The sequence below is a fragment of the Topomyia yanbarensis genome, chromosome 2 (genome assembly GCF_030247195.1).
Source record: "Topomyia yanbarensis strain Yona2022 chromosome 2, ASM3024719v1, whole genome shotgun sequence".
Classification (NCBI taxonomy): Eukaryota; Metazoa; Arthropoda; class Insecta; order Diptera; family Culicidae; genus Topomyia; species Topomyia yanbarensis.
The window spans coordinates 347,164,126-347,178,590 of NC_080671.1; the positions used below are offsets into that span (position 1 = coordinate 347,164,126).

The 14,465-nt window shown below is 43.4% G+C and overlaps 1 protein-coding gene across 3 annotated transcripts in view; it reads right to left on the bottom strand.

The window, feature by feature from the left end:
• Positions 1–14,465, bottom strand: part of LOC131684172 (uncharacterized) — a 925,699-nt gene that overhangs the window by 75,055 nt on the left and 836,179 nt on the right. The gene's annotated exons all lie outside the window — the stretch shown is intronic.

The window sequence follows — 14,465 nt, forward strand, 5'->3', positions numbered from 1 at the left end:
CAACTCAAAACAGCCAAGTATTCTCATCAGGCGATAAAATTCAGGATCTGAAACATATACTGAAATTCGATCATAACCAATATTATATGATGTTTGCAATCCATGCGCTATTTTCCCCGAGAGCAAAGTCGGTTACAATTTGCGGTTAGTTCATGCACCATAAATTGAATTATTTATTCCAACTCACCAGCAAAACACACCACGGAATTTTGCAATTCCACATTTCATGGTGGAATTCCGATAGGAAAAAATCAACAGGAGCCGGTCTCTCGGGGATGTTGTCCGAAATTCTGAATCTGGTGGCTATTCAAAGTTTCAACAAAGTGTCATTTCATTTTCTCTTCGAATGGTTGTTCCACATTCATAGAAAGGGCGGTAGGATAATTTTACTGCAAAACTGAATGTTGTTTCGGTTGTTATCTTACACCGTCATTTCATCCGAGCCTTCTTTTCCAATGTGGTTAGATTAGACATAAAAATATGTCGTCTTCAATGTGGCTATTTATTTCGAGCTTAATTCGCCAAAACGTCATCATCGCCCTTCGGTGGCGGATGTGCTCTCTACAGGAACACGAAAAGGCCTCTGTTAGGGATAATCTGGATTTTTACTTCCGTGGTTTCCGGCTGGATGCTGTCCCCCACAATTTTAGTGTCATGATTATAGCCCTGGGTGAGTCTGCTTTTCGCTATCCATCCCATTTTTCTCTGGTACCTAGAAGGCAACGTTCAGCAAGGACACTGTCTGGAGGTTTTCTCATTCCTTTGGAATTAGATTCCAGTTTGGTGTTAACAACCGAAGACAATATTTATGGTTCTAATAAAAATACCTTTAGTGGAACGATAAACGGAGATTAGTGGGGGGAGTGTATCCAATTTGGGGAAATAGGTCCTTGATTCGGACGCCGTATAACGTCTTTGGCTATCGAATCGGTTTCTTTGGACGACAATGATTGGCCAGAACGGAAGTAATTTTACATACATGTAATCGTCCAAGTCTATCCTATTTAAATTATAATTATAATTATTTAAATTTTATTATAGTACACACTCTCGCGAAAACTAACATATCGTTTGCATATGCTGTGAAGCACCCAACAAAATATATTCAATTGTAGGGTAGATGCATTCTTATTCATCTCATTGGTCAGGATGTCACATTCTTTCGCCGATAACTAGGCTTACAGTGATCGGATTGTACTTGTATAGATGCCAACAGTATCCTGTTTCGTTCCAATTGGCTTTGTACAAAAACCACCACTTTTTAATACTTGTCGCGCTACATGCAAGAGCTTATAAAAAGAAGCCTTTTAATAAATTGAAATTAGTTTTATATTCAGAGGCAGTCTGTGTTACTTCATCCGAAAACTAGTGATTTTGCGGTGTCCCTCGATCAATGGTAAGGCCCGGAAAGCATTCAGTACAAGTTTAAAATAAGTTGCCACAAGTTGAAAGATTTAACTCTAAAGTAGGTGACCATAAGTTGGCGAATTCAACTCCAAAGTAAGTGATCATCAGTCATACACATACACAAAAACACACTCACATGTAAATACTACGAGTATATGTCCGAATAGCGAAAGCTTTGTTAAGGGAAGAAAGAAAGATGAAGCATTCATTTCTAAATCTAACGATGACTCGTTCGAGAAGATACGGCGCACAATGTGGATGAACCCGGTACTCAAGGAGACATTAAAAAATCATTCGCTCCCGAAACGGAAAAATGATCCTGGAATCGAAAAAAGATCCGAAGTCAAACAGCTCTGTTTATAAAGAGCTCACTGAGAAATCCATGGGCGATGCGATGAAATTGAGTGCCAAGTGCCCGGAGGAATCCATACAATGTAAGGATCTGGATGAAGTATCCTCGGACGAAGAGCTAAGATATGCTTTTAAAAGAACAGTATAAGTTTGAAGAAGTGCAGATGACGACCTGAATAAGGAATCTTTCAGCTCGCAAACGGCTCCGGTTAGGCTTCCAGTCGAAACAGAAAATTCGGCGCTAAATTCCATGCCGAATTCCGTGTGAAATTCGGTGCGAAATACCGTGCGAAATTTTGCGTAATATTCTTTGGCAAATTTCTCGCGAAATTCCGGGCGAAATTCCGTACGAAATTTCGTGTGAAATTCTGTGCTACATCCCGTACGAAACTCCGTACGAAATTTCGTGGAAAATTCCGTGCGAAATTCCGTACGAAATTTCGCGCGAAGCTTCGTGCGAAATTATGCGCGACATTCCGTGCGAAATTCTGCCCAAAATTTCTTACGAATTTCCGTGTGAAAGTCCGTGCGAAACTCCGCACGAAATTCACTGCGAAATTCAACGCGAAATTCAGTGTGAAATTTCGTGCAAAACTCCGTGCGAAATTCCGTACGAAATTCCGTGCGAAATTCCACGCGAATTTCCGTGTGAAATTCCGTGCAAAATTCCGTGTGAAATTTCGTACGAAATTCCGCGCAAAATGCCGTGTGAAATTCCGCGCGAATTTCCGTCCGAAATTCGGTGTGGAATTCCGCGTGAAATTCCGCGCGAAATTTTGTGCGAAATTTCAGGAGAAATTCCAGGCGAAGTTCCAGGCGAAATTATGTGTGAAATTTCGTGCAAAATTCCGCGCGAAATTCCGTCCGTAATTCCGCACGAACTTCCAAGCGATATTCCGCGCGAAATTCCGTGAGAAATTTCGCGCGAAATTCCATACGAATTCCAGGAAAAATTCCGTGCGAAATTCCAGGTTAAATTCCTTGCGAAATTTCGTGTGAAATTTCGTGAGAAATTCCGTGCGAATTTTGTACGAAATTCCGTGCAAAATTGCGTGTGAAATTTTGTGCAGAATTTTGTTTGTAATACCGTGCGAAATTCCGTGCGAGATTCCGCGCTTAATTCCGTGTGAAATTCCGCGCGAAATTCCGTGCGAAATTTTGCGCGAAATTCCGTGCGAAATTTCGCGCGAAACTCCACGTGAACTCCCGTAGGAATTCCGTGCGAACTTGTTGAGTCCAGTGTGAAATATCGTCCGAAAATCCGTGCGAAATTCCGCGTGAAATTTCGTGCTAAATTCCGCCCGAAATTCTGTGCGAAATTCCGTACGAAATTTCGCGCGAAACTCTACGCGAACATCCGTAGGAATTCCGTGCTTTATCCCGTGCGATATTCCGTGCGAAATTCTGTGCAAAATTCCGCGCGAAATTCCATGCGAAATTTCGCGCGAAACTCCACACGAACTTCCGTAGGAATTCCGTGCGAACTTCCGTAGGAATTCCGCGCGAACTTCCGTTGGAATTCCATGCGAAATTCTGTGCGAAATTTCGGGTGAAATTCTGTGCGAAAATCCGTGCGAATTTTGATGCAAAATTTCGCTCAAAAATCCGCGCAAAATTCCGTGCAAAATGCCGTGCGACATTCCGTGCCAGATTCCGTGCGAAGTTACGTGCTAAATTGCGCGCGAAATTGCGTGCGAAATTTCGCGCGAAGCAACATGCGAACTGACGTAGGAATTTCTTGCGAACTTCCGTTCGAATTCTGTGCAAAATTCCGTGGGAATTCTGTGCGAAATTCCGTGTGAAATTCTGTGCGAAAGGCCGTACGAAATTTCGCGCGGAACTCCACGCGAACTTTCGTAGGAATTCTGTGTGAAGTTCCGTGCGAAATTTCGTGCGAAATTCCGTGCGAAATTTCGCGCGGAACTCCACGCGAACTTCCGTAAGAATTCCGTGCGAAATTTCGTAGGAATTTCGTTCGAAATTCCGTGTGAAATTTCGTGCGAAATTTCGTGCGAAATTCTGTGCAAAATTCCGTGTGAAATTTCGCGCGAAACTCCACGCGAACTTCCGTAGAAATTCCGTGCGAAACTCCGTGGGAATTCCGCGCGAAATTCGGCGCGAAATTCTGTGCGAAATTCGGTGCAATATTCCGTGCGAAATTCGTGCTAAATTCCCTGCGAAATTTCAGGCGAAATTCTGTAAGAAATTCCGTGCGAGATTCCGTGCGAAATTTTGCGCGAAATTTTGCGCGAAACTCCACGTGAACTCCCGTAGGAATTCCGTGCGAACTTGTTGAGTCCAGTGTGAAATATCGTCCGAAATTCCGTGCGAGATACCGTGCGAAATTCTGCGTGAAATTTCGCGCTAAATTACGCGCGAAATTCCGTGTGAAATTCCGTACGAAATTTCGCGCGAAACTCTACGCGAACACTCGTAGGAATTCCGTGCATAATTCCGTGTGAAATTTCGTGCGATATTTCGTGCGAAATTCTGTTTAAAATTCCGCGCGAAATTCCATGCGAAATTTCGCGCGAAACTCCACACGAACTTCCGTAGGAATTCCGTGCGAACTTCCGTAGGAATGCCGTGCGAACTTCCGTTGGAATTCCATGAGAAATTCTGTGCGAAATTTCGGGCGAAATTCTGTGCGAAATTCTGTGCGAATTTCGATGCGAAATTCTTTGCGAATTTCGATGCGAAATTTCGCACAGAATTCCCACGGAATTTTGTACAGAATTCGAACGGAAGTTCGCGCGGAATTCCTACGTAAGTTCGCGTGGCATTTCGCGCGAAATTTCGCAAGCAATTTAGCACGTAATTTCGCGCGGAATCTGGCACGGAATTTCGCACGGAATTTTGCGCGTAATTTCGCACGGAATTTGGCACCTAATTTCGCAAGAAATTTCGCCCAAAATTACGCACGGAATTACCCATGCAGTTTCGCACGAATTTTCACACAGAATTTCGCACGGAATTTCACACGGAATTCCTACGAATGTTCGCGTAGAGTTTCGCGCGAAATTTCGTACGGAATTTCACACGGAATTTCGCGCGTAATTTAGCGCGAAATTTCACGCAGAATTTCGCACGGTATCTCGCACGGTATCTCGCACGGAATTTTGGACGATATTTCACACTGGACTCAACAAGTTCGTGCGAAATTTCGCACGGAATTTCGTGCGGAATTTCGCACGGAATCTCGCACGGAATTTCGCACGGAATTTCTTACAGAATTTCGCCTGAAATTTCGCACGGAATTTAGCACGTAGGAATTCCGCGCGAACTTTCGTAGGAATTCCGTGCGAATTTCCGTTGGAATTCCATGCGAAATTCTGTGCGAAATTTCGGGCGAAATTCTGTGCGAAATTCCGTGCGAATTTCGATGCGAAATTTCGCTCAAAAATCCGTGCGAAATTCCGTGCAAAATGCCGTGCGACATTCCGTGCCAGATTCCGCGCGAAATTCAGTGCTAAATTACGTGCGAAATTGCGTGCGAAATTTCGCGCGAAACGCCACGCGAATTTAGCACGTAGGAATTCCGCGCGAACTTTCGTAGGAATTCCGTGCGAATTTCCGTTGGAATTCCATGCGAAATTCTGTGCGAAATTTCTGGCGAAATTCTGTGCGAAATTCCGTGCGAATTTCGATGCGAAATTTCGCTCAAAAATCCGTGCGAAATTCCGTGCAAAATGCCGTGCGACATTCCGTGCCAGATTCCGCGCGAAATTCAGTGCTAAATTACGTGCGAAATTGCGTGCGAAATTTCGCGCGAAACGCCACGCGAACTTACGTAGGAATTCCGTGCGAACTTTCGTTAGAATTCTGTGCAAAATTCCGTGGGAATTCTGTGCGAAATTCCGTGCGAAATTCTGTGCGAAATGCCGTGCGAAATTCCCCGCGAAATTTCGTACGAAACTCCGCGAGATTTTGCGCGAAATTCCGCTCGAAATTTCGTACGAAATTTCGCGCGGAACTCCACGCAAACTTCCGTAGGAATTCCGTGCGAAATTCCGTGTGAAATTTCGTGCGAAATTTCGTGCGAAATTCTGTGCAAAATTCCGTGTGAAATTTCGCGCGAAACTCCACGCGATCTTCCATAGGAATTCCGTGCGAACTTCCGTTGGAATTCCGTGCGAAACTCCGTGGGAGTTCCGCGCGAAATTCGGTGCGAAATTCTGCGCGAAATTCGGTGCGAAATTCGTGCTAAATTCAGCGCGAATTTCGGTGCGAAAGTTCGCGCGAAAATCCGTGCGAAATTTCGTGTGAAATTTCGTGCGAAGTTTGGAGCGAAATTTCGTTCGAAAATCTGTCACTGTTGGTACGTAAGTGAAATTTCACACGTAGAATTTCGCACTGAGTTTCGCACGGAATTTCGCACGGAATTTTGCGCGTAATTTCGCACGGAATTTGGCACAGAATTTCGCACGGAATTTGGCACAGAATTTCGCAAGGAATTTTACCCAAAATTGCGCATATTAGAAATTCCAAAGTTTTAATTCTGTGCGAAATTCCGTGCGAATTTCGATGCGAAATTTCGCTCAAAAATCCGTGCGAAATTCTGTGCGAAATTCTGTGCGAAATGCCGTGCGAAACTCGCCGCGAAATTTCGTACGAAAATCCGCGCGAAATTTCGCGCGAAATTCCGCGCGAAATTTCGTACGAAATCCGTGGGAGTTCCGCGCGAAATTCGGTGCGAAATTCTGTGCGAAATTCGGAGCGAAATTCGTGATAAATTCAGCGCGAATTTCGGTGCGAAAGTTCGCGCGAAAATCCGTGCGAAATTTCGTGTGAAATTTCGTGCGAAGTTTCGAGCGAAATTCTGTGAGAAATTCCGTGCGAATTTCGGTGCGAAATTTCGTTCGAAAATCTGTCACTGTTGGTACGTAAGTGAAATTTCACACGTAGAATTTCGCACTGAATTTCGCACGGAATTTCGCAAGGAATTTCGCACGGAATTTTGCGCGTAATTTCGCACGGAATTTGGCACAGAATTTCGCAAGGAATTTCGCCCAAAATTGCACATATTAGAAATTCCAAAGTTTTAATTCTGTGCGAAATTCCGTGCGAATTTCGATGCGAAATTTCGCTCAAAAATCCGTGCGAAATTCTGTGCGAAATGCTGTGCGAAATTTCCCGCGACATTTCGTACGATACTCCGCGCGAAATTTCGCGCGAAATTACGCGCGAAATTCCGCGCGAAATTTCGTACGAAATTTCGCGCGGAACTCCACGCGAACTTCCGTAGGAATTCCGTGTGAAATTCCGTGTGAAATTTCGTGCGAAATTCTGTGCAAAGTTCCGTGTGAAATTTCGCGCGAAACTCCACGCGATCTTCCATAGCAATTCCGTGCGAACTTCCGTTGGAATTCCGTGCGAAACTCCGTGGGAGTTCCGCGCGAAATTCAGTGCGAAATTCGTGCTAAATTCAGCGCGAATTTCGGTGCGAAAGTTCGCGCGAAAATCCGTGCGAAATTTCGTGTGAAATTTCGTGCGAAGTTTCGAGCGAAATTCTGTGAGAAATTCCGTGCGAAAATCTGTCACTGTTGGTACGTAAGTGAAATTTCACACGTAGAATTTCGCACTGAATTTCGCACGGAATTTCGCACGGAATTTCGCACGGAATTTTGCGCGTAATTTCGCACGGAATTTCGCAAGGAATTTCGCCCAAAATTGCGCATATTAGAAATTCCAAAGTTTTAATTCTGTGCGAAATTCCGTGCGAATTTCGTTGCGAAATTTCGCTCAAAAATCCGTGCGAAATTCCGTGCAAAATGCCGTGCGACATTCTGTGCCAGATTCCGCGCGAAATTCCGTGCTAAACGGCGTGCGAAATTGCGTGCGAAATTTCGCGCGAAGTGCCACACAAACTTACGTAGGAATTCCGTGCGAACTTTCGTTCGAATTCTGTGCAAAATTCCGTGGGAATTCTGTGCGAAATTCCGTGCGAAATTATGTGCTAAACTCCGCGCGAAATTCCGTAGGAAATCCGTGCGAACTTCCGTTGGAATTTCGTGTAAAACTCCGTGGGAATTCCGCGCGAAATTCGATGCGAAATTCGTGCTAAATTCTGCGCGAATTTCGGTGCGAAAGTTCGCGCGAAAATCCGTGCATAATTTCGTGTGAAATTTCGGGCGAAATTTTGTGAGAAATTCCGTGCGATATTCTGTGCGTAATTCCGTGTGAATTTCGGTGCGAAATTTCGCTCGAAAATCTGTCACTGTTGGTACGTAAGTGAAATTTCACACGGAATTTTGCGCGTAATTTCGCACGGAATTTGTCACAGAATTTCGCAAGGAATTTCGCCCAAAATCTCGCAAGGAATTACCCCACGCAGCCTCGCACAAATTTTCACACGGCATTTAGCACGGAATTTCTAACGGAATTTCGCACGGATTTTCACGCGAAATTTCACACGGCATTTCGAACGGAATTTCGCACGAAATCACGCGTTGAATTTCGCATGAAATTACGCAAGGAATTTCGCACGGAATTCCGCACGGAATTTCGCACAAAATTGCGCACGGAATTTCGCTCGAAATTACTCACGGAATTTCGCACGAAATTTCGCACGAAATTTCCCACGGAATTTCGCACGGAATTTTACACGAAATTTCGCACGGAATGTCGTACGGAATTTCGCACGGAATTTCGTACAGAATTTCCCACGGAATTTCGCAAGGAGTTTCTCACGGAATTTCGCACGGATTTTCGCACGGAATTTCGCACAGAATTTCGCACGGAATTTCGCACGAAATTTTGCATGGAACTTCGCGCGGAATTTCGTACGGAATTTCGCACGGAATCTCGCACGTAATTTTACACGAAATTTCGCACGGAAAATCGTGCCGAGTTTCGCACGGACTTTCGCGCAGAATTTCGCACAGAATTTCGCACAGAATTTCGCACGGAATTTCGCATGGAATTTCGCACGGAATTTCGCACGGAATTTTGCGCGGAGTTTTGCACGGAATTTCGCATGAAAATTCGCAAATTTCGCACGGAATTTCGCGCGGACTTTCGAATTGAATCTCGCAAATTTCGCGCGAAATTCCTTGCGAAATTCCCTGTGAAATTCTGTGCGAATTTCCGCGCCCTTTTCAGGGTTACCATATGAAAATCCATAGGTTCGAATATGTTTGAATATTTTATATTTTGATGTACGTGTACCGATATTTCAGCATTTCCATTAGAAATACCAAAGTTTTAATTTAAACTTACAGAGGATAGTGAAAATTGCATCATTTATATTAACAGCCTAAAGTGTATTCTACTTATCTTTGGTTATGTCTCTGACATTTCGTTTCCTTTTTAATCACTTTTGATATTAAAAATGAGCTCAGCACCCAAAAACTTGCCCCACGTGTGATTTTCAGTCAGGCTAAGCAACATTTTTGGCTTTGTTCGACTTTTGTTCGAAGGCCCGCCACTGTGCGGTGTTTTCAACTCAGATGACGACTGAAAAGTACTATTTTACTCCGAATAAATTAATCACAACGACGACGGACAATAAAGGAAAATAACAAGCGCTCTAACAGCGGTCATCCGTAACCCTCGCCTGCATGGCACGGATAACAATAAACGGTCCATCATAACAGACTGTCGCTTGCCTTTTGCTCCACTGACATAATCGCAATAATAACAATAACAGTAGTCATAATCACGCCAAAAAGAAGAGCGACGAACATTAACAGCTTTATTGGCATGCTCAATGTTGGTTGGCTCGATTACTTTGGCAGCTACTTGTCGCGCTATATTTTTATTTGTGGTTTTGTTAAGTATCGCGGCGATTGTATATTCCTACCCAAAAGAACATCAGGACAATCGTGGGTGGCTATAATGGTATTCGTAACTGCAATGGTTTGTTGTTATGGCGTGGGAGAGAATGATCCTATTTGAAAAATTTGACACCTATTTCACGGGCAGTTAAATTGAGCAACAATGTCAATCACTTTCGTTTGTTTTGGGCAAATATTAAATGATATTCGACAAAAGCAACCTCAATTGATCAACAATTGATCAAAAATAAAAATTCTTGATGAGCATTTTAGAATGAGACAGAACAACTTTAACAAGTTACACATAAAGGGATATATTGGTGGGAATTAATTCGAATGGAGGCGCATGGTACACTGATACGCGTAGAGTACCATTCGTCACAATTAAATTTGTAATAATTGTGGACTTTTCGAGATTGGGATCTGAAAGTTCTGTTAGTGGGTCGGGGCTTGGAATGTATATGAAAAAGTTCGAACAAAAACAGGAAAGCAATTCCTTGATGGCACGTAGGTGTACAAATGTACGTACTACACTGTCTCGTTCGGCCCTCATCCAAAACGAGCTGGCTACAAGAACGGCAAACAAGGTTTCTTTTGGTCTTACTTTCGTCCCGTAGGGCCTTGCTGTAATGACAAAGGCCCTGTACCAGGAGAATGAAACCACCAAGATCGGTGTGGATTCTGCGGGAAACCTTCAGTCCGGACTGTAATTACACATTGCGCTTTGAATACTCATCTCTCTAAGCACATTTCAAAGCGATTTGCAGCCGTGATATTTGCTTTGGGAGCTGTGTTTTTTTTTCCTCTTTTCGTTTCATAATATTTGTTCGTGCTTTTAATTTCTGGTCGGGTTTTGCACGGTTTTATAGTCCTGCTAGTTTTGTTAGCATGGTAAAATATTGCTTTAGAACTATGAGTAAAAGTGTTTCGTGCAACAACTCCATTTAGACTGGCTAGCTCACTGTTGGTACGTAAGTGTAATTAATTTTTTTCAATTTCATATTTTCAGTATAAATTAAATTCACATCATAACTCATAGCTTGTTATTCTTGAAAATGACCGATAATCTCGCTCAAGCTGATAATCTTAGCTATTTACATAATTTTTCATCTTAGCGCTTCCGACGGATCGCCACAATTTCCCAAATAAATACTAAATCAAGTCGCTCCGGGGAAAAAGGTTCCTCTGAGTGCCATCAGCTAGAGTAAACTCATCGAAAAATTAATTACCAGAGAAATTAACTTCGTTCTCCGAGCCAGCCACCATCAGCCAGCCATCTCGAATTGCTGCCGCCACCAACGCACGGGTCCGTTGACTGGCAGAAAGTGTTGGCCCTGGGACGTACCGTGGTCTATAATCCGCGGCGGCTTCGTTTCTAGAAGCAAATTACACCGAAAACGTTCGCAACGTAAGTTGTGCGCTTGCAACCGAAAAGGGGCGAAACGCGAGAAATAAATGATTATCTCGATGATTAATCACCTTGGTTCTACGCGTTGCATATACACACCCCCTTCCACCCCCACGAGAGGAAAACTGTCAGTGGCAGGAAGTATACGGCAGGAGCTCTGCAGTTTTGAGCGGACAGTGAAGAGTTGGAGTTGAGCAAACAGAGGGAAAAATTTAGCTGCAAAGGCTTAACGGAACAGCTTGATGAAGACGAATTAGAACAATTGACGTATTTTTTTAGCGCTGAGTAATGTTTGCCCGAGAAAGGATTGAATTATATACTGTTCGAATCGTATGGGGATGGAAAATTTCTTTACTGGGTAAGGAGAAGTGTAATTTGTCACGTATTCTTAGCTAGTAGGAAACGAATGGGAAATGATCGAAAAACCATCACGAATAGTAATGCTCTGGAAGTTCTACCGTGTCAAACTAACTTCGAAACTGCAGATTAGTGTTGCTCATTGTACATCTTTTAGTAAATGACTTTTATTTAAATCTAACAAAAATATGTCTCAAAAATTCGACTAAGCAACAATTCTAAATGTTTGTTTTGGGTTTCTAGCAGTATTTTTTATTTCGAATAAAATATTTCTCGTCCCCATGTAGCATCAACTATGCGAGAACGCACGGTAGATTGTGTAGATACGTTTTCTCATAGTGTTACACACGTAACTGAACTGAATGGTGTTGTTTCTGGATCAGTGAACCTTTATTGATAATCGGTTACAAAACCCTAAAAAATATTTTGTTAGGGATAATTCAAATAGCATAATAATTCTTACATTTAGTGCATTCAGTCCAAAACAATTCAATTAGGTTTTCCCAGTGAAGTAAATTTTAGGTTATCCTAGGCTAAATAAGATAATTTAAGATATTTTCGTAGTTTTAAGTATAAGTGTAAATACCTAGCATGTAATATTTAGTTTTAAGATTTAGAATAATTCAAAATTCACTGGATGATTAAATTTAATATAATAGAAACGTCTTCCACGAAATAGAAATAGAAAGTCTTCCACGTGATCTTCACTCTCTCGCTCCAATACGTTTTTGTTCGCTGTCAATCTATATCGCCTGCAGTATCGATCCTCACCAGGATGATCAATGTGAAGGTGCGTGCGAATTGAGGGGTCGCACAACACTCCCCCCCCGTACGCCGAATGTTTGCATTTCCGGCTTACTAGTCATTGCACCGAACATCCAGAATGGCCAGCTTAACTGCCGGCCTCTCGTACACGCCGTGTGCTGTTTGTACTGTCGCCCAACGTACTTGTCCGTCCGCACTTTTGTTCACTGAGATGATTCTTCCTTTTGGCCAGCAGTTTCTAGGAGCTTTTGGGTCCGCTATTAGTACAACATCATCTACCTGAATGGGTTTAATATTGTAGAACCATTTACTACGTCTTGTTATTTCCGGCAAGTAGTCCTTCACCCAATTTTTCCAAAAGATATTTGCCAGTACTTGTGAACTATGCCATGCTTTTCTAAGGGCGATACCACTATCATCACATGTTGTATCTGGTTTTGAACCATTGGAAGAACCCAAAATAAAATGGTTCGGCGTTAGAGCTGGAGCGTTATCATCCTCGATAGGCACGTGGGTAAGTGGACGAGAGTTGACGGTATTTTCTATTTCGGCTAGCATATTACGGAAAACTTCGTCGGTTGGTAGTCTTTGAGGATTCAAAGCATACAGGTTTCGTTTAACTGATAGGACCAGTCGCTCCCAGCATCCTCCCATATGGGGCGAGGCCGGAGGGATGAACTTCCATTCAGTTTGACTACTTGCAAATTCCCTCATAAGCATATTTTCATCGACTGTTGCTAGTGATTCTCGTAGTTCGCGTTCCGTACCCAGGAAGTTAGTTCCTCGGTCACTGTGCACTTCAATAGGAACTCCTCGTCTCGCTATGAAGTTTTTTATAGCGAGTATACAAGAATTCGTACTTAGACTGTGAGCTATTTCCAAATGTATGGCACGAGTAGTCAAGCACGTAATTATTACACCCCAACGCTTTTCGACACGTTTCCCTACTACGACGGACATAGGTCCGAAATAGTCGATCCCTACAAACGAGAATGGTCGCGTGTATGCAGCAAGCCTGGCCGTAGGCAAATCTCCCATAGCTGGTGGAATTGGTTGGACTCGTTCATTCTTACATCGTTGACAGTCTCTACGAACGGAATTGTAGGCGAATCTAATACGTGGGATGTGGAATTTTTGTTTCAGTTCGTTGATTATGGTGCTATGGTTCCTGTGATGGAATCGATCATGATAGCTTTGAATTACTAGCCGTGTGGTGTGGTGATTTCTGGGGAGGATGATAGGATTCTTGGCATCTGCGGTTGTGTATTCACATTTTTGGATACGGGTACGTAGTCGTAGTAGGCCGTCTTCATCAATCTGTGGGGTGAACCTGTACAAAGCACTGTCTTTAGGAAGCTGGTAGAACGTTTTCGATCGGATAGCTTCTTTGACTAGCTCTATTTCATCGGCGTACGCACTGTACTGAGTTAGCTTGAAAAGGATTGTTTCGGCGGCAATGAGCTCTGTCTTTAGGTATGGTCCTGAATTTCTGGGCAGCTTTGCCTGTTTTAGCTTAGCATTTCTGGGAAAACGAAGTACGCACGCAGTGAACCTAACAAGTCGGCACCATTTTGAGAAATTTTCCATTATAATGACGGGCTCAAACACGTTGTGGATGAGTACACTTGCCCGAAGTTCCTCGTTTGTAGTTTCAACAGTTACTCGTTGTTGTACCCATAATTCTGCTGGTTCTTTTATGAAGCATGGGGCACTGAACCATCTACTGGATATTGAGAAGTTTGGTGGACGTTCCCACTTCGTACCTTCATCTGCAACGTTGTCCTTGGTGGGAATCCAGTTCCAGTCTGTTGGCTCTGTAATTTCCAATATCTCGCTCACACGACAAGCTACAAATTGACTATAGCGGCGATGGTCAGACGCCAGCCAACACAGGACATCTCGTGAATCACTCCAAAAATATCTCTGGTGAATCTTAATGGAAAGTGCATTCTCGATGCTTGTCGCCAAACGCGCCCCAATGACTGCGGCCTGCAGTTCTAGACGAGTGATCGAGACATATTTAAGCGGAGCGACTCGTGTTTTTGCCCCCACTAGAACACATTCGACATAATTGTTCTCTTCGAAGCGAAGGTATACGACAGCGGCAAAACTTGTCTCGCTGGCGTCAACGAAGGTATGTAGTTGCACCTTGGTCTGGGAGTTAGCTGATGTAAGTTGCCGATAACACCGACTCACAGAGACTGTCTCTACTCCGGGAAGAGCTTGTCGCCACCAGTTCCATTTTTTAAACTCGCTTTGCTTTATGGGTTCATCCCAGCTCACACCTGAGCGCCATACGTCTTGGAGTAGCACTTTCAAATAGGCTAAAAAATGTTCTACCAATCCAATAGGGTCGAATATAGACATTAAGATGCTCAAAAGTTCACGTTTGGTTGGGACCC